The sequence below is a fragment of the Myotis nattereri genome (assembly GCF_964212035.1).
Source record: "Myotis nattereri genome assembly, chromosome: 14".
Lineage (NCBI taxonomy): Eukaryota > Metazoa > Chordata > Mammalia > Chiroptera > Vespertilionidae > Myotis > Myotis nattereri.
Genome location: NC_138089.1, coordinates 51,053,920 through 51,074,458, shown reverse-complemented (window position 1 = coordinate 51,074,458; position 20,539 = coordinate 51,053,920). Strand labels below are relative to the sequence as shown.

The following is a 20,539-nucleotide window of genomic DNA, read 5'->3' as shown; positions in this document are numbered from 1 at the left end:
CAAGCTAATTTTTACTGTCTCAAGTTATAGATATAGAATCATAGAAGGGGAGAGAACTAGATGGGAGAAAAAGACAGATGTGTGGAATGCCTCCAAGAATTATCACTAATCATTTCCTCTCACCTTTCATCTAGGCTTAACACAGGTTGACACCCCTGAGGAGAAATCCCTTTATTTTAGCCCTTTCTCATTTCCTTACCATCCCTAATTCTTTAGTAAACTGTGTCTTTAAAAAGAACTCAGGATATTGATAAACGTCACCAATTATCGCCCATGTTGAAAGAACAAAATTGCAAGCATTTGATGATAAAATAATTATAGTCCTAAAACTGTAATATTGTAATATTTAGAGCAGGATGCAGGTGGCCTCTCAGTGAAAAGACAATTAAATGAGAGTGAGTCATGCTCAATTAAGCACTTGGGGGGAAAAAAGTAAAACTCAACATGCCAAAGTGGCATTTTTAGTAAAAAGCAAATTTGTGAATGGGATTCCATTCCAAGCAGTTACTCATGAAGGCATGCTATAATTTATTGTGCAGCTCCTTTCCTCAAAGACGGACTGCTTTAAATGAATGATATTGCCATAAATCAAATGTCAGTCATTTTTATTTTCTAAATGGCAATTTATAAAACAGTGGTACTTCCATAAATAATTGCAATCACAAATATCTGTCTTAGGCAATGTCCCATATTTTGGAAAAAATGAGTAAATCTTCCAAAAAAAATTATAGTTTGCCTTCCAATTAAGCTGCTTGAAGCAGAATTTTCCCATTGAATCCATTCTAGGGTATGGGCTCCTTTCAATGGACTCAAAGAGGGAGGGGCACGGGGTGGGGAGCTTAGAAAAAGAGGTAGTGGGAAGGAGAGAGATAAGTTGCACCTACTTAAAGCAGTCAAGACTCTGAGGTCCATCTCCACCTGCATCCTCTTCATCCTTTTCACACACACACACACACACACACACAGGAATGCATGGGCACTGAGCAGGATATGAGCCTGGAACTGGGGTGGGTTTACTGGATTAGATATCAAAGAGGCAAGGTGGTATCTCATGGAGCCAGAAACTGTACAGAAATGAGGGTAATGGAAAGATGAAAATAATGGGGTGCATCTTAAACTGGGAGGGTTGTGATGCTAACTTGAATACTTATATTTAGGATTATTTAAGGAGTAGAATGGGATCACTACCTAGAACTTGGAAAACACTAGTTTGGAGATACTGTAATTAGGCCTAAAGTAGAGGTTTATAAGGTTCTTATTAATAGCTAGTGAGTAGTTCGATATAAAAATGAACAGCATTGCAAACTTCCAGAGATGGGTGGAAAAATCTAAAATTCCTACAAGTCCCTTATTATCAATAAAGACAGAAAGAATGAAAGCTAATTCAAATGTTACAATATGCATGGGAAAGCACTTGGCTTTGAAACAAATTTGTTTCTAATTATAAAACCTGGCGTCTTTATAGACACTGTTTCCTCTGCTTGGAGTGAACTACTGAGGCAATTACAAACAAAAGTAGTTTCTTATCATGTAAGAAGGGATGGAAAATTAGTTTATAAATATTTAGCAGTTTTTAAGGCAAGCCAATAAAAAAGAACACAGTTTATTGTCCATCATGCTGAATAGAGTCCTGAAATAGTATTAAAATTAGATTGTTTTTCTCATTGGGACCTTCAGACATAATATTGTTATATAATACATTATTTTCTCTCAGGAGTCTAAGGGTTCAAATCAGGTTTGAATTTGGGTCCCATCATTATGAAATAAAGAGGAATTTGAAGTCAGTCCCAGAGATCACTATGGGCCCAGATTTGATTCTGCAGCCTGATTTATTGGAGTGGCTGTCTATAGAATTGTCGAGAGATGGGTATTTGTCAAACATCAGGTTTCTCCATCTTATACATGGCAGACCCAACAGGACCTATTTGTGCTTAGTCCTATTTCTCTGTGAGCTGGCTTCACCCCACACTGGAGCAATGAAGAGATAAATGAAGTTTAACCCCAATTGCAAGTATTTAATGCTCACATCATTATAGTAATAAATAAGTAATAAATTGCTTCTATAAAATAAAAATTGCCCCATTTATTATTATTATTATTATTAGTAGTATTATTATTATTGTTATTATTTGGTGAGCTTACACGATTTCCTTGGAACCCTTCCGTGCATCTTAAATATATGTATATAATGAGCTTCCTAATTTCATTTTAGGAAATGTGTTATGATGCATTACAGTTTACACAAATAAAAGTCTTGGAGAGCATTGCATCTATAAAGCATGAAGATAACTTATTGTTCTGGCAAATGATAAAACTGCTTACAGTGGCAGCTGTGATTTATGGAGGCAATTCAGACACACTTGGAAAGTATATTAGCTTTGCCTCTGCCCACAAAGGGCGCATTTGAGCAGGGTAGGACACTCCAATGATAAATTACAGACCAGATCCAAGTGAAGGCGATTGGCACATTAAATGCCTAAAGGCTCCAAATTACAGCAAGAATGTGTTTTCCATGATAATCCCTCACACGCAGTGGCATCTAGGGTAGGCATAGAAACAAATTAGTGCCTAATCGTTTTATTTTGTGATAGTGCTTTTTTTAAAAAAAAATAATGAAGCTTGTCTTGTTTTCATTAACGAAGGGATTGGCACCGCCATAGGCATTCAGTATTTCCTTAAGCAGGTGCGCCATTAAAACTACAACTGCTGGAGATTTACAAATTGGCTGCAGAATGGAACTTGGCAGAACCATGGGCCTCTATTTTACCAAAGAATCCAACATGCCCAGTTTTCTCTTTAAAGAATTCAAACATGACTCTAGCTGTGTGACGAGCGTTAGACACCCAGCAAGTTTCATGTTTAATGGAAGATCATTGAACAGAACATCTCACTTCCGTGGCTATTAGATACTCCCCATAAGTAGGAAAGGGAAGACAGAGTCTTCAGAGTCACTGCCCATTTCTTCTGCAGGCTTCATGTGGTACTCAGAGCTGCAATTACCCATCACTCATCGCTATCTATGTATGGAGCACTTACTAAATAATCTACTGTCGCCATTGCATTTAATCATTGATGAGCTAGTCCTAGGATGATCTGCATTTTGCAGATGAAAACACTAAGGCGGAGTAGTTAACTTCTTCAAGGTCACACAGCTGTAAAAGGCAGAGAGGCGAAGCCTGGTCATCTAACTCCTTAGCTCTTATTCTTAACTATTCCATTATATGGGACACATTATATGTAATAATTACTGAGGCAGATCTATTTAAAGAATTTTTATCTTTCTGTGTTTCTCATTTTGTATCTCAGTGGGAGGAAACTACTTACATTCAATTAATTTAATAAGTATTGAAAGCATTCCACTTGCATTTACATTTTCATGTCACCTCTTTGTTTCTTGGGGAGGCTGAGCTTTGTTTCACGGCAAGACAGCACGCGAAATCATGCCCCAGCTATGCCCCACTGACAAGAGGGATTGCTGATGGATGCTCGGCACGCTGTTGCTTCTTCACTTATGTAATAAATGGAAAGACCCAGGGCGCGAGAGAGGACCCAGTTAACTATATGTTATCGCGTTTCTGTACCAAACCCCATGCTTTCCGTTCTGAGCTCAGCTGCTTAGCTATCACTCAGAATCAATGTCAGACTTGTTTCTAACAAGCTATGTTATCACCCTTTCCATGCAAATCAGAGCAAAATAAAAAGGGGGTGGGGCAAGGCAATTCTGCTTAGGATGTGACATGTTGACAGATGTAAACCAAGAAATGAACTATAGTCTTGGGGGATTAAGAGCAGAGAATGGAAGAAGGATGGACACTAACATTTAAGTTCCTAAAATAAGTTGACTTTTTAAAAATGTTTATTTTAGTCATCCTTAGAAATTCAACCTCCTTTGAAATCTTTGAGCTACAAAATAATTATTAGTAAAGATTACTGAATGTTTCCACAACTTCTAAAAGGTGATGAAAATTTGGAAATGATAGCACTTAACACAGGATTTCTATGCTGGTACTGTGGGACGTCCCTACCTAAGCCTCTAAATTGCCGCTAAGTCAGTAGTGATTCCAAACCTAAGATTAATGTACTATATTCACTTCTGTGAAGTTTATCAGATTTTATGGTGACCCGAAAGGACTTGTGATTGCCAAAAACAGAACCCCTGGGTCACCATTTTGGTAAGCCACCTGGTCCCTTGGGATGAGGTAATGGCTCCTTTTCTTCATTGATGTAACTGCACAGTGAACAGCATGGTGGAGGCAGCCATTGCCTGACTCCTGAGGCATCTCAACGAGAGACGGGTGGATGTTACACACATGCCAAGATGTTTAAACAACTTTATCAGGTTCACAAACTCCAGTTCTTGGAAGTGCTGGGCAGGATTTGAAATCACAACATGGTGTGGACTCCCTTAGCTGTGTCCGAAGGCTATGAAAGAATCCATCTTCTACCAAGGGCTCAGTGGGAATGGAAATGCCCAAGACGGGCAGGATGATTCAAGTGGGAGAATTGTTCATCAGAATCACTGGGGTTGAGAACTTTTTTACGGGTTTCCTCAATCCTCGCTGTGTAATCATACAGAACCACTAATTACAGACCCATGTCCACAGGTTTTCCTCCATCACATTGAACTATTTGATCCTATATTTGTATCCTTTAAGACTCAGAAAACCTGGTCTATCTGAACATTAGAATCAATGCATTTAGAAGAGAGAGAGTGGGAAAAGGACCCCTCCCACCAGAATTAAGTGATGTTGAGGAATGACAGTGCTCTATGGTTTACCTGGCTTTGTAGGCCCAATCTGGTTTTAAATTTCTAGCTGTCAATACAATGCTAAATTAAGACTTAAAAAAATCTCAACATATAAAAATCTTCAAATTAAGGTTAAATTATACACTTAGAATTATCCTCTCCAACATTTAGTCTTATTTTTTTTTTGAAATTGTACCATTTGTTCATTTTAGACATGTTGACTGTGTACCTGCTCTGTGAGGCTATCAGTATCAGGGATATAAATAGTAAGTAGTCAGGGTTTTTTTTCTTTCCCTAGCTTTTTTTCCTTCATGAACCTAACATTTACTAGAAAGAAGGAGACATTAAAATAACAAAAATATATGAGGACCTTAAAGTTCCAGTATATTGAGGTACAATATACTATTAATCTGAATAGCATCACTCCTGTGTACATGTGCAATGCCAGTTGCCAATGTTACTGTTTTTATGTAGAAGAGAAATTAAGTAAAATCTGAGAAATAATATCAGCACTTACCTAGCAGCATCACAAATATGGTGTTCAAGGTATAGTCTATCTTGTTTACTAAACAAACAAATAATATGTTCCATGTAATTACAGAATATCTCTGTCAATTTAGTTGATAAATAAGTGAAGAAATGGCAAATGACTTATGGAAAAGAATTTAAAGTGTAAGGATTATAACCCACATGCGTGTGAGTGTGTATGTGTATATGTAGTTGACAAGTTTCTGACTTTGGTGCTGAGTGCTCTGTGTTTAGAAAGGGCTTTTACTTGTGTGTTATAGACTCACAATAGATTTGAAAGGATTCATAAATGGGTGGTACCAGTGGCTTCAGTGAGGGATGACACTGGGTCTGTGTCTCCAGATATCACTGGATTTCTGCCTGGGCTTAGTAGGGGCTCCATAAACACTTCCTTAGTTAATCAATGTCTGGCTGCAAAACCAGTGTTCTGCTTTCACTTGGGAATTAAACCTGTATTGAAACAGAACTCATGATATACCCTGAACCAACTTTTTGGCTAATATTTCCAGTGTCCCACTCTCCACATAATGCCCTTCCCTAACAGCATCACCATAACAAGATATTGTGGATATCCCCACCATACCTTAGCTTCCACTGTCTGTCACTTTGCGTCATAAAGAATCACACTGGTTCTTCATTCCACTCAGATCATTCCCCCTCCCCCCTGAGCATATTAAAATGTGCTCTTTAGAAACAGAGTAGAACACCAGCTTGGCTGGCAGCCTCAGTGGGACACCTTCATGGGCATCAAGGCGCAGAGAGGAGGAGGGGGTGGTGCAGGAAGGCTGTTCTCCAGTAGAAAGTCCCTGCCTTCGTGTGCACGATATTAATGGATAAGAAGAAAGGCTGTAAAGGTGCAGAGGCCCTACCAGTAGCTTTGTCTTACAAGGAGTCAAAAAGGCTGGCCAGGTGTCCTTTTTTCAAGCACCTTGCCTACATCTAATTCCTTAGCCACCTCCTAATCTTAATCATCTCTGAACACATCCCTAAACATACAGAAAGCCAACATCTGCTGTATCGGATGGTATTCCTGACAACAGAGATACCTTTAAACATATGAAAGGAAATGTGCCTCCAATTTGACCCGGATGGTACTCTGCCCCGTGGATTCTTTAGAACACAGGGAAGGAAGCAAATCAAAAGAATTCTTGAAGTGGATTAGCTTTAGGCCAGCATTCTTAAATACTAATGGCATATTAATTGCTTGAGGATGCATTTTGGAAAAGCTGATCTGAGTATTAGAATGAGTTCTACTTAGTTTAAAAACAAAACAAAACAAAACACCTCTTTGAAGATACTGGAGAAATGCATCTAACATACAGTGCTTGGGGAGAGGTGGTGCCCAGCCCTCAGCAATTCAGGAAAATCTAGCTATCTGCATTATTTATTTAATATTCACCCAAGGACAGGCAGAGAGAGAGAGAGAGAGAGAGAAACAAAAACCAAAAAACATTGATCGGGTGCCTTCTGTAAGCTCCCTGACCCGGGATGGAACACACAAACCAGGTATGAGTCCTGACAGGGACTGAACTGGCAACCTTTCGGTGCATGGGTTGACACTCCTACCAACTGAGCCACTCAGGCAGGCTACCTGCATTTCGTACACTAGTAAGCTCCCCTCTCCGTGGTAACGCAGGGGCAACATCTCTCTAGAAACAATAATTTAGGAGCCACGATTGTGCATTTATGTTACATCACCACCTTTCCGAAGGAGGGGTCTTTCACTTAAGAGTTTCCCTGGGCTTTCACGATGCCCCCACATTCGTCCAGGTATGTGATGCAGTTCTAGTGAATTGAGGAGGTTCACCTGCAGTTGTAAGGCATCAGGCTCCCAGATGATTTCTTTTCCTACCTCTGCACCTGTGAGCTCCCAACATCAAGCCATCTGTGGAGATTTCACAGGGGTTCTGGCTTCCCTGGAGACTCTCCCCTCCTCCCAAACCAACCGAGGCTGCTGCTACAAATCTAGCAGAAAGAGCCAGACGGCAGTTGTCGCCGTAGAAGTGCTGGCTGTCATGACCAGGCGCGTGGACAGAATTCATGTCGCCAGTCTCCAGGACAGGACCAGAGACCCGAGGGCCCCCAGGGGAGTGGCACAGGCAGAGAGCTCCCTGGTTGCTGAGAGCTGGCATTACCAACCCACATAATTTATAGTCAGTTACTGTCGCCACAGACCAACAATAAGCACAACAAATTGGGGGGGGAGGGGGAAAGAAAGCTTTTCATTGGCTGTTTCTCATAGACCCTTGAATAAATCTGAGTGTGTCCTTAGGTTTTGCAGCTCTGTTTATAAACACCCTCCCAGATACAATGTGATGCTCAATACAGGGTGGGGCAAAAGTAGGTTTACAGTGGTTTGTATGGAAAATATCTATTAATCATGGATAATATACAAGAATAAACTGTTTCACATACAACTGTACACCTACCTTTGCCCACCTCTGTATATTCCAGCTACTTGCTGAGGGCATGATGTAATTCCTGCAGCACTGAGTGGCTCAAAATGGGAAGAAGCAAAGTTGGGAGAACTTCTGTTTGTGTTCTGGTTGATTCCATTTGGCGGTAAAACAATCTCAAGTGCCAGGGTTGGCTGAAAACATGATAAGAACGCGATGGCAAAGCACACTGGCTTTCTGCTCTCAGTATCTTTCTTCATTCCCTCAGTTTAAAAAGCATGGGCAGGCTCTTAAAGCCAAAGGAGAGAGGACTCAGGAAAAACCGAACTTGCCCACAACTTGATCCTGGACTTCTAGCATCTTAAACTGCAAGGAAATGAATTTCAATTGTTTTCACCACCAGGGCAGAGACTCACTCTCTTACCTTTTCTACTTGTTATGAATAAGAGGTTAATCTATTGGTGGATTCTTAAATTCCTGATGTTCCGAAGTGAACAGGTAGTTTGATGACCAGGAAAAAGAAGAGGTAGCCTCCACTGGCTCAGTATCCTTCAGCAACCAACAAGCTCAGCCACAGAATAATTTAGAAATCAACGACTCTATACGCATGTTTTCTATCATTGTTAAGAGGGAGAAAGTGGGTTGAGAAGAAGTTGAGCTTTGGATCCACTGCTACAGGTTTATTGAGTTCCAGGGGCACAGGGAGAGCTTAGGACTTAAAATCGCATCAGTGAGTTCTGCATACTTGCTGAGTGAAGTCCCTGAAATTAGACTGCTTAAGATTCACCTTCTATAAATGCACATGTCTATTTTTAAGTGTTTGAGCTCATGGGGACTTAGTTAGCAGCACACTAAATCATTGTGTCATATGTTCTGTCTGCCAAGTACTACATTAATTTTTATAGGAGTTATCCAACATGACATTGTGTCCTGCCAGAGTTTAAAAAATACCTTTTATACAAATTTCAGAGACCAAAATTAAATGTAAAAATAAGGGCCAGTAGTCATTTAAATTTAGTTCATCTGGACAACCACATTCAGACACATACACAAACTTCTTAAAACCCAGTTTCCCTTTCTATTTGAATGTTTAGAAAAGCTCAAGGCAACAGTGAGAACATGCCCATTTCAGAGCTGAACTGTTTTCATTAACGGGGAACAGAGCAAGTGGTTGGCAGTGGGGTCTTACAGCCCGTGGCGAAACCGATCAAAAGCACTGGCTCTCATCTCAAGAGTGGTTTCCATGCCTGGCAGTCAGCAGTGCGAGGGGCACGAGGGAAGGAGGTGGGGAGCAAATGTTTCCCTGGGATTTTTTCCAACATGCCTGTTGCCAAGGAAACCACCTCCTTTGTGTGGTCTATTCAGAGGCTCTGGAGGTAGAGCTTAACGCAGAGTGTGAGCTCCTTGCACTGTGTCATTTTTAACAATGGAAAATTAAAGAGACAAAAATGGTTGACAGGAGGAGGAAAAAGTACCCTGAAGTTCTGTAGAGTTGTCCCTGTATTGGAAAAGCAGCAGCAAAGCCAATAAGAATAAGAAATACTTGTTGAGTATAGAAGTTAAAAGAGATAAATGAGAGATTTGAAAGCCTTAGTACCCCCCGACCCCAAATATGTGCTTGCTTCTTGGGGAGGAAACCAGGAGCACAGGGACTACATCGAGAAACATTTCATGTTTTAATTGCTGCTTCTCTCCGAGGGACTGGTGGGGGGTCCCACATGACCAAGGCAATGTGCTGGGCCTCCCCGGACCTATGAGGTTGAGGGGTCAAGGCAATGTGCTGGGCCTCCCTGGACCTATGAGGTTGGGGGTGGGGTGATTAATTATTGTTACTAACGTTGTGTCACATATGATTACAAACTGATATTTAAATTTTTCCATTTATTTGCTGCCAGTCTATAAAAATACAATGAATTCCTGCATGTTACACTGTCAAATTCACTTATTAGTACTAGTACTTTTGTAGGCTGTTTTGAAATTTTTAGGTAAGCATGCATGCCATCTGCAAATGCAGTTTTACTTCCCCCAAAACAGTGTCACACAAATGTTGGAAGATTCAGTTATAATGAAGATTTCTGAGTAGATAAAAATGCTGCATTAATAAGAATGTGGCATGATCTATGGTTTCAGTACAGGTATGTGTCTGTAACATGCATAAACATAAGCTCAAAGGCAGAAAAAAAAGAAGCAAAAATAGAATTCATTGTTGTGGTAGTGGGAGTTTTTGTTTTTGTTTTTTTTTAAAAAAAAAAAAATACTGTAAGTACTCTTGAAAACAACAGTTGTGTTGTTTTCACAATTTATAAAAAGTTACGCGCACATACACTATTAAACAACAAAATTAACATTAGGACTGTCTTTTCTTTCTCCTAATTGATGCAGTTTTTAGCTATGGCAGGTGCTTTTCTCTCTGATTTAGTTTTTGTCCTCAGATTGTTCTGTTTGACTCACCTTCCCAGTAAAAGCTGAGCCTTTCCTACCAGATAGATCTAGTGCATCCTAATTGGGGAAATCAAGGTCTCCATCAAAATTCACTAAAGAGCACTCGGACTTCTGTAATGGAATACCACACACTCTGGTTAACACTGTCCTTGCCTAGAGGAACGATTAGAGTGATATTTGTTTATAAATTGTTTTACTTGAGAAAAAAAAATGCATGCAAACCTACTTGGAGCTAAGCTTGAAAGATTCTACTGCCTAGTCTTACAATTCCATGGCGTGTGTACTCCATTACAGCGTCCTGCATTTCTTGGCTCTCTTCTGGCCCCTCTTTCTGTCATTTTTTTTTTATTCTCGAAACAGTTATAACCCACCATAGCTCATAGCAAGTGCAACGGTGCTGGACCTACTGCAAAAAAAACAAAAAAAACAAAACCAACACAGTCAGAACATCTGAGAGAACCTGAAAGATGCAATTTTAATGAGTCTCTGGGAGCCCCCAAGGAAGGGGTGTGGGGATCAGGGACATGTCAGCTGCCAATCAGGGGTTGGCGGGAGGCCGTGAAGGGCAGCACCATCTCTGCAGCCTGGGAGGCTGGGCTGACAGCTGTGGAGAGCACCTGGATGAGATCACAGAGGGAGGCCGACAACGGGGATTTGGACAACAGTGTGAGTGTGACGGCTTGAGCACGCTGCTAACATGTAGTCAATGAGAGAGCGTGTGCAAAAAAGCCTCTGCCGTGACCCCTGGGTCCATTAGTAGCCCGACGTGCGAGCCCCCGCAGCCCTAAAGAGGGCCCGTGAGTCCCTGTGGGTTAAAGGAATTACACTGACTCTCCTGGGCACACACAACCCTGTAGCCTTCCTGGGTGACAGGCCTTGTTGCTTGGCTCCAGAACCGTAACGTTCATGTGCCTCTCATTGGGACAGAGGGCCCTTGGCATTTTAGAGCTGGTGGGGCTGATTCCAGTTTTGTTTTCCTGCTGATGATTTGAGGAAAGGGCAAGCTAGGGTGGAGGTTTGGCTGGGTTTACATTGTGTCCCTGCAGAAAGTAGCCACATGCGAAGACAGTGGGAAGATGAAATAGCTTTCAAGAGCAAGTTTTTCAGGGCTCCTCACTTCAGGGGTAGAATCCTTTCCAGTTACTGATTTGCAAATTGCTTTCCATTCAAAATTGGAGCAGTGGTATTTTAAGCAATCGTGAACCCCTTGGAAATGACTCATTTAAACACCAGCTGAAAGCCTAACCATTTTTCTGTGGATACCACTGTATCTTTGAACTTGGAAAGCAAGATAAAAGTAACATCATTCAAGATGCTCTTCACTCTTTTATCACCACAGCTCTCTAAGTGAAATCCCAAATCCTGAGGGCTAACTTTACGCTGGCTCCCAGAACATCAAGGTGAGCAGGAGATAAACAGCTAATACTCTTTGTGCTCTGTGTCTAGATGGTGGGGAAAATTCTGCACGTTCTTTGTAAGCATTTGAGTGTTAGATTTTAGTGTCTTGTCTCATAATGCAGAGGAATGTGTTGAATGGAGAGAAATGAGACTGATAAAGGGAAAATGCAGACAACTAAAACATGATGTGGAAAACACCCAGAGTTTGCAGTGAAAAGCCTGTTTAATATAAGAAGAAAGGAAAAGAAAAAAGAGTTTAGAGAACTTGTGTAGAGTCAATAATTAAAGGCAGAAAATAAGAAAACAGATTTGAGAATGGGGTGGAAATGGAGACTGAGGAATTGCAAAAAGGGGGTGCTTCCAAAGAAAAATGGGGTCACTCATAGATCCAGGTGACAACTGACAGCAGAAATTGTTGGAAACAAATGAACGAAATAAAAGGAAGGCAGGGGTGGGGGGTCGGGGAAGGGAGAAAACAAAATCCTTAAACTTTTCTTTAGGTAAACCTGACACTTGGGATAAGGTGTTTGGGTTCTTTAGTTTTTTTCTAAAGCATTCAGATTCCTTCTTAGAAAAAAACAGGAGGGTTAGAGTTTTCAAAAACCAGAATTTTTATGCGGATCTTGTCACCTTTTCTTACCATCTCTAATTATTTTAAGCTACTGCTTTCCACTTGCTGTTGCATAATACAAGGAACATAGATAATGCTATGATCTGCCTTACTTCCTATCTTTACAGAAAAGTTGGAATCCTAACCATGCCAGTAGTGCTTAACTACATAACAAATGAAAATGTAAACACCAGAAGTTACATGAAATGCAAAGTGCTAGAAAGCAGCTACTCCATATGTGTTAGATAAATCCCTTTTCTTTTAACTTCCCAGGGGACAGAGGGAACCTTGCCGTCTATATTGGTTTGGGAACCTGTTTGATTTCCGGGCTTAAAAATAGCATGATTCCTATTATCGCTCCTAATAATGTTAACTTTCCCATAATCTCAGTTTAATACTTTTCATTCCCATTTCCATAAATGGAATAATTAGACCAATTAATGAAAGAAACATGAGCATTTCCATAGAAACCTTTTCTAGACTAATATTTTCAGAACAGCATGTTCCACACGGGCTTACCCATGTGACTCCCACTGATGTTAACAGAAATGAGACAATTAAATCCTCATGTAACTCTCAGCGAATTTACCCGCTGCTGTTACTAACATCATGATGCCGACACCCAAAGTACAACCCGCTTCTTCAGGGCTTCCAAGTGGAACAATTTGGGGGTTGCTTCCCTGCGTGGTTATTGGTAACACATTTTTTCTCAAATTAAAAAAATATATTAATGGGCCCTTTGAATATTAAAATGTAGGAAAAGTCTGTATTAAAATCATCAAATTTGGGAATCATCAAATTTGGGAATGACAATTTCAGATAAAAGGAGAAAAGCCCATCGTCTATGTATTAATCTCTCTGATTGGTCCCACTGGTATTCCAAAGGCAGGAGAAAGTCAAGGTAAGGCATCATATGGACAAAGAAAGAGAAAGGTTTCTTAACATAAAACCTCTCTCAATTCCATTGACTGCTTCATACGCCAAGCTACAATTCCAGAATTCGCTGTCCCCTTCGCGCAACTGCTCTGCTTAAACAAATTTATAGACTCCATTAAGGTACATTTTACCCCCTTCCAAATGTGTTTCAGAACACTAATAATCTTCCTTCTTCCTAGGAGCTGCTAATGGAAACAACATGCTAACACCACAAAAATATTCTACCTCAAAGGAACAACTAAAGCTAACAGTGTTCTTATTTATTGAACTTGCATGCAGACCTATTGGGAAAGGAACTAGGGTTTGGCCTATTTCAAATATACACGTTTCATAGCTAATTATACCTTTCTGCCAGAGACACCCCGAGTCCATTTCTTTCCTATGCAGTTAGAAGGAAAGACCCGCTGTGAACAAGGGGGGCTATATGAAGGTGGCCAGGGCCTGGTTATTCTCGGCCACCTGACAGGAGTTGGGGTAGCAGCATTATTACATTACATTTACAGAAAGTACCAAATTGCTAAGCCCATGATTGCAAACCTACTGTACCCCTGAAAGTGGCTCATAGGTTCTATGACATATTCTTTGGGTGTTAGAACTTTGAAAAACGTGTTTATTCATTTATTGATGTGAATTGGTTTGTTCGGCTGGCTGGCTGGCTATCTACTTGATTTCACAACATGTAACTACAGTTTTTGCTGTAAAATTTATGTTTGAATTGAATGGCTGAGAGGTTTCCAATTAGCCTTTGAAATCTTTACATTCCCTATGCATGCCAACATGAAAATAAGTACACATATTATTCATTCTTTCAACACTATGAGTATTTGCTATGTAGTAGAATCATGCTGTATTTCTTTTCTAACTCATAATTTGCATTTGTAAACATTAACACATTAATTCTAAGTGTTTACTAGCTATAATTCATAAAATATGATGACTATGAAGTATTAGATTTGTGCCTAAAATACAAATAATGTCAAATAAAAGAGTGAATTTGGGTGGCGCTTTCCTTGTGCAATGGCTTATAGATACAGGTCAGTCAGGGCTAAGAACGTGCTGTCACATTGTCTGATGATGGTAGACCAGCAGCATCAGCATCACCGGTGAGTGTGCTAGAAATGCAGGCTCTCAGAATGCACCCCAGAATTACTGCATCAAAATATGCATTGAGCAAGACACATATACACATTAAAGTGTGAGGAGCACTGGCATCCGAAACCCTCCCTCAAAAACCACACACCACACGAGAGGGTGGGCATAGCATTTACAAGCTCTGTTAGGATGCTTTAGAGACCTCGAGTTCAATTGCTCTACCTAACAAGACAAAAGGCGCTTTGGACTTTCGACTCGTCTGTTCCTCTCTGAAACAAATGTCCTATTGTATAGTTTGTATTTTTGACAGGCAGACCCCCTCAAACTCTGTATTTCTTCCTTGAGAAACACACACTGGTTTTCAGGGTATTAGAATGAAGGTTTGAATCAGTGCAATCTCTATCCTAATGGTCAGGGAGCTTCTCAGAATGACTCTTGAATCATGCTGTTATCCTATCATCGTTAGTAAAGTAAAACCAACAGGGTCTACACTCCCTGGCCTGGCTTCCTCTTCCCTCCCCATCCCTCTGTATGCCTTGCTTTCTTTTACATGGATTTGCGATCTTTATCTCACCCATCATTCTTCTCTCTGATTAACTAGACAACAGAACGCCTGGTGGAAGGCTTATTTCCATCTTCTCTGTCAAGGCAAGGGGAGATGATGGTGAAGCTCCAACTTCTCTCTAATGAAGGGCGGGGGGAGGGGGGCGTCATAACATATATCCAAGTTTCCTGGAAAGTTTCACTTCTCTTTCTGTGCTCTCCTTACAACCCGCACGTTAGAAGGTACCAAGTTCACAGTCAAGGGCCAGATCTCCCAGGTCAGACTCTGTCAGCTTAAATGAGCCTGCTATTCCATGTTGGGTGGGAGGCTGGCCTTCAGTTTCCTCATTTCTCAAAACTGAGTGATTGAACTCCATTTCTATTTCTACTATTCAGGTCTCATGATGGCTGTTGGACAGAGTGTCAGAGCAAGTCCAAGGGAGACTTGTGTTGAAGAGTGAGAAAAGAAGCTCAAAAACTTCTAAAGGCCTCACCATTGTCTCCTGCAAGAGATTCAAGTCCACAGGCTTAAAGAAACCTGGCAGAAGCCACGTGAGATTTTGCAATCTGATGCGTTTTTATAAGAGGATCTTTTCATGATTTCGTTCTGAACTATACTTTGAAAAGTAAAACATTTTCATGAAAAATGTTCAATAAAACTGGCTTTTACCCTAAATGACTCATTCAGCAGATGGGTGGGAGGAGGGGAGATTTTAAAAAGCAGAGGTGAGAGGCATCTTTACAGTTTTTCAGAATCCACACCAAATGACTTACTACAGATATAAGTTCACCCAATTCATTAAAATTCACCCAAGTTCTGTGGTTTTTCGCCCTTCCTGCTCTGCAGCCATCTTCTCTTTGTACTCTATTTTCATGATACTTAAGATGATGGTCTATTAGGAAAGCAGAGCTGTTGGGTTGTCTGTTTAAACAGTTATCCACATTATTATTCTACCTCAACCTAAAGTAATATTACCTGGCATTAAGCAGCAGTATTGAAAGCTTGGCAAGTAAGAGATATAGGCAGCAACTTGTAGGAACTTACATATCAGCTATATATGGTCAGAGGGCCTTTGCCTTATAGACTTTCTATGGAATGTTTCTATATTATTTTAGGGAATGAAACCAAATAATAACATGCTCTGAATAACTCTCAACCTGGGTCTTAGTGATACTGGGGACAAACTTTGCCTTGAGATTCATTTTAAACTTTTAGAAGTCTTATAATTTGAGTCATGAACATGCACCTCTCAGCAACTGATAAAACTAATAAATAGAAAATCAGCAAAAGTATATAAGTTCTGAACAACAAAATATGATCAGGATTTCATTAACATGTATAGAATGCTCCACACAACAACAAGCAGAAAGCTCATGAAACATTCACCAAGATAGACAACATCCCAGGCCATAAAACCAACTTCAACAATTTTATAAGAAGTTAAACAATGCAGAATGTGTTCTTTGACTATAACAGAAAATCTCTAAACCCACTCAAAAAATTAAAAACACCTAGAATATGTTTATGTGTAGCATATTCATTTTGTGTGGACACAGCTAAAGCAGAGCTGAAAAGGAAACCCATAGCACTAAATGCTTACATTAGAAAAAGTTTTCAAATCAATAATCTAATGATCTCCAGAAACTACAAAAAGTAGGGCAAAACCTAAAGTGAGCAGAAGAAAGAAAAGAATAAAGGTAAATGCAGAAGTCAACAAAATGGAAACAGTTAAACAACAGAAACAACCAATGAAACAAACAACTAGTCCTTTGCAAATATCATTGAAATTGATAAAGCTAGCAAGACTGACAAAAATAAAACGAGAATTTAAACATCACCAGTATCAAGAATGAAACAGGGTATCACAACATATCCTGTAGCTATTAATACATACTGCTAACAACTTAGATGAAATGGATACTTCTTCAATTACCACAAACTACCAAAAGTCAGCAAAGATGTGATAGTCTGAGTAGTCCTATAACCGTAATTAATTGAATTCATAATTAAAAAGCTCTGGAAATTATCTTCAAATATAAAGTAAACAATAATGTTTCCAAAAATCTCCAGGCCCAGATGGTTTCACTGGAATATTCTATCAAACACTTTATCACCAATTTTACACAATTTCTTTCAAAACTGGTTAACCAAGAATTTGCATACATATATGCATAACCCATACACACAGACAATAGTGTGGTGAAGGCCTGGGGTGTGGGCTAGAAGGGGGGAGGAAAGGGGACATCTGTAATACTTTCAATAATAAAGATAAATTTTTAAGAATTAAAAGAGAAACACTTCTCAATTCATTTTGTGATGCCAGTATTATTCTGATATCAAACCATGATTTATCATCCCCAAAAGCCCATTTGTAAGTGTGTATAGGACAGCCGTGGGCAAACTACGGCCCGTTTGAAATGAATAAAACTATTGAAAAAAAAGACCGTACCCTTTTATGTAATGATGTTTACTTTGAATTTATATTAGTTCACACAAACACTCCATCCATGCTTTTGTTCCAGCCCTCCGGTCCAGTTTAAGAACCCATTGTGGCCCTCGAGTCAAAAAGTTTGCCCACCCCTGGTATAGGACCTTACCCATTTATAAACGTGTATAGGACCTTACAAGCACATTTTATTTTCTTTTAGGATATGGCCACGATTTTGGAGAGCCAAGAATGATGCTACAATATTTCCTTTTGAGTCGGAGCCACTATCTTATAGGAATTCTCCCTGACCTTTCCAATGTATGATTTATGCATAAATGTTTCTGCCATCTGCTGTTGTCCAGCTCTGGGAAGTCATGTGGAAGCTCATGGTGCATTGGGAAGCAAAAGTCCAGGTTCCTGATATGTTCTGTTCTTAAGCCAGCTTGTGCATTAGAATAATTAATTATCATCTGCTTCTGTAACATGGGCCTGGTTATTTAGTTCCAACATGCACGTTGCTATGTGCTCATCCACGCTACCAATAAAGACAGAACCAGTAACTGTGCTTAAGTTGTTACTATGAAGTGGTTAATGAACACCTGGCTGCTCCTTTCAACTCATCAACCTTGGGACCCAGGGTAACTTATTCCACCTCTCCGAGCGACAGTTTACCTGTCTGTAACACAGGAGTGCTAATAGCTGTATTTCCTTTATAATTTTGAGGTGGGGAGTAAACATTGCAATGTTGATAAACACTAGCCCATAAGAGATCCTGATCTCATGGTGGATATAATTATTGCTAATATTTCTATGGCCTTAAAGATGTTATTAAGAGTAAAAGCAATGAGTAGCGGCAGCTCGTCCCAGGCTAACACCCTGACTCTGTTCCCAGGCCTCCTTTTCTCTGACTTCTCAGTGAGCCAAAGCAGTCCAACCTAGGCTCATTTCCCCTCCTAGGCCCTTCCTTGTTTCACTGTCCCCAGCTTTAATAAACATCCTATAAAAAAAAGTAAAACCATAGCGACATCGCTGTTAACTAAAAGCAGTATAATAACTGACTAAGATGGACTGGAAGGTTTGTTCCTCAGCACGTCATTTCAGTATCTGACCACTGAGCAAAATCTGTTCTCTAGTAAGACACTCACATCCAAATCTTTCAAAGCCAGAATGATTTGAAAACCATAATTTTTTTTTTGGTTCTAACCTAACTGCTTTTCTATGGAGTCTTGGTTATCAACAATGAACTCAATTGCCACCTCCTCCAATGTTGTGGGTACCTGCTAATGCCAAATTGACAATAATCAATTTCTCCATTAGAGAGATATAAATTAAAGGCTTTACTTTTCCTCACATAGGTAGCTACAAAGTTCAAATACTATTTTGCATGCCTGCTACTTAAGTTCTCCAAAATTTTTAACATTCATGGCCTTTATTTATAGTCATCACCAACATAAGCTGCTCCTGCCACATGCTTAGCACCTTGATCACCCATTCGCAGAGTAAAGGGTTCAAAACCACCCACAGAAGGCTCTTTTGACCCCTCAGTGGGCCCCAGTGTCACTTAAGTGTTCCTATTGATCAATTATGGAACATCCAATTCACTTTCTAAAATTCCACTATGGATTCTCTTCAGGCTTAAGAAAGATGTAGTAACTTACAGCAATTTGAGGGACATTTTCTATTGTAATTAAATAAAGATTAAGAATGATGCCAAGAAGCAAATTAGGATTAAAATCTCATTTGGCTTCAGCTGACATAACCTATCTCGTTCTAATGCTTAATCACATGATAGCTGGATTTGCTATGCTACAATCTGGTGTCCGTGACAGTAGAAGATGGAAGAGAGTCAGATCCAGGAGGAAGGGTGAGGCAGGGCATTGGGGTGTGCCATGCCAACACTGGTTCAAGGTCAGCTTAAAGACAGAGGGGGCCTATCTTTGAGCTCCTTCAAGAAATGTTTTTATCGTTATCCAGAGAGGCTATGTCCTCCATGAGGTAACCCACTGACAAAGAGTTGCTCCCCCAAACAACTCTGCCAATGTCCCTTTGGAAAGTCTCAGCCAGTGTCCCTGAATCAGCAAAAGGGCCGCCACCTGTAGGACCGGGAGCCGCCATGCGTTGTCACAAGACATTGCATGAGTGGGGTCCTGGATTTTATTAGCAGAGGTGGTTCTCAGAGAGGCCAGGGGACATCCTCTGCCTCCCCAAACATTCAGCAACTTCAACGCCGCAGTGGGAACTGCACTGGATTTTAGGTCTGCTGTCACCTGTGATGACCACAAGAACTAGTTGCTCAGAGGTCTCGGCCCACGTGTGTAGACTGATGTTTCACTTCTGGAGGAAGCACTGTTCATGTATCATTTCTCTCTTCTCGCCTCCCCAACCACCCACAAGACCACATTTGCTGCCACTCACTTCCTTCATACCTAAAGCACTTGCTTCTATTTCGAGCACGATACTGCTTCCCAGGGCATTCTTCTCATCGCAGTGTCATTCTCTCGCCTTGGGGTGGCATTTCCGTGATGAGGTGGGAACACGGGGCTAGTCAAAGGCATCAGGCTGCCACGGAACATGGTCTAGTGCTCTCTGAGAGGGGGAGGGCTTCTGCATCCCTACATTCTCTCTCTTTTGTAAAAAGAGATCACATAGGAAACCTGGAGCTTGCTCCTAACCTGAGTCTGCTGCCCAGTCAACACACCCATCCAACTTTCTCAGCCCCTCACATGGACCCAGAGATTACAGGTTTCATGGGTTCCAAAACATACATAACCACATTCCTATACATCAACTGCACTCTAACACAAGACTGAAATATCTGTGTAGAAAACTGTTACACAATGGCACGAAACGAAATTCAGAAATATTTGTATAATTAGCGATATGCACCTTTCTCCTCCTAAAGGCATTAGGAACCAAAAGCAAGGCTTCACCATGGCCTTCAGACCAATAGCTAGGAAATTATGAATAAGTTAATTCTTTGATACACGTTAGCCAAAGAAAATAAGGTAGTGCAGAATGCAAACAACACATTACCGTAGTATATATTGAAACAGATAACACAGTTACCACCAGATGATAAACTTTTTCCAACACTCAGAGAAAAATATACCAAATGCTCTTTTTAAAAACGACTCAGTTTTTGAAACCTTTCGTTTTCTTATTACTGAAAAGGCATAACGTCAATTCAGAGGTCAACAGAGGATGTTTCCCAAACTGGCACAGTGTTGCAACAAGACAGCGTCTGGTTGGATGCTACACGCTTCTCTAGTTCCTCTCCCACAGCCTTTAAATGGCCACGAGGCGAAATGAAGACCACACGGCTCCCCCAAACACCGAGGAACATAAACATTGCTCCAATCTGACAAAATGCTGCCGGTGTCAGCGTGAGTGATGTTGGGGTGGCTGTGACTGGTCTCAA

The 20,539-nt window shown here is 40.5% G+C and overlaps 1 protein-coding gene across 25 annotated transcripts in view; it reads right to left on the bottom strand.

Annotated features, from left to right (window-relative positions):
* The window catches only part of ARPP21 (cAMP regulated phosphoprotein 21), a 143,836-nt gene that overhangs the window by 23,571 nt on the left and 99,726 nt on the right, over nucleotides 1–20,539 (bottom strand). The window lies entirely within an intron of this gene.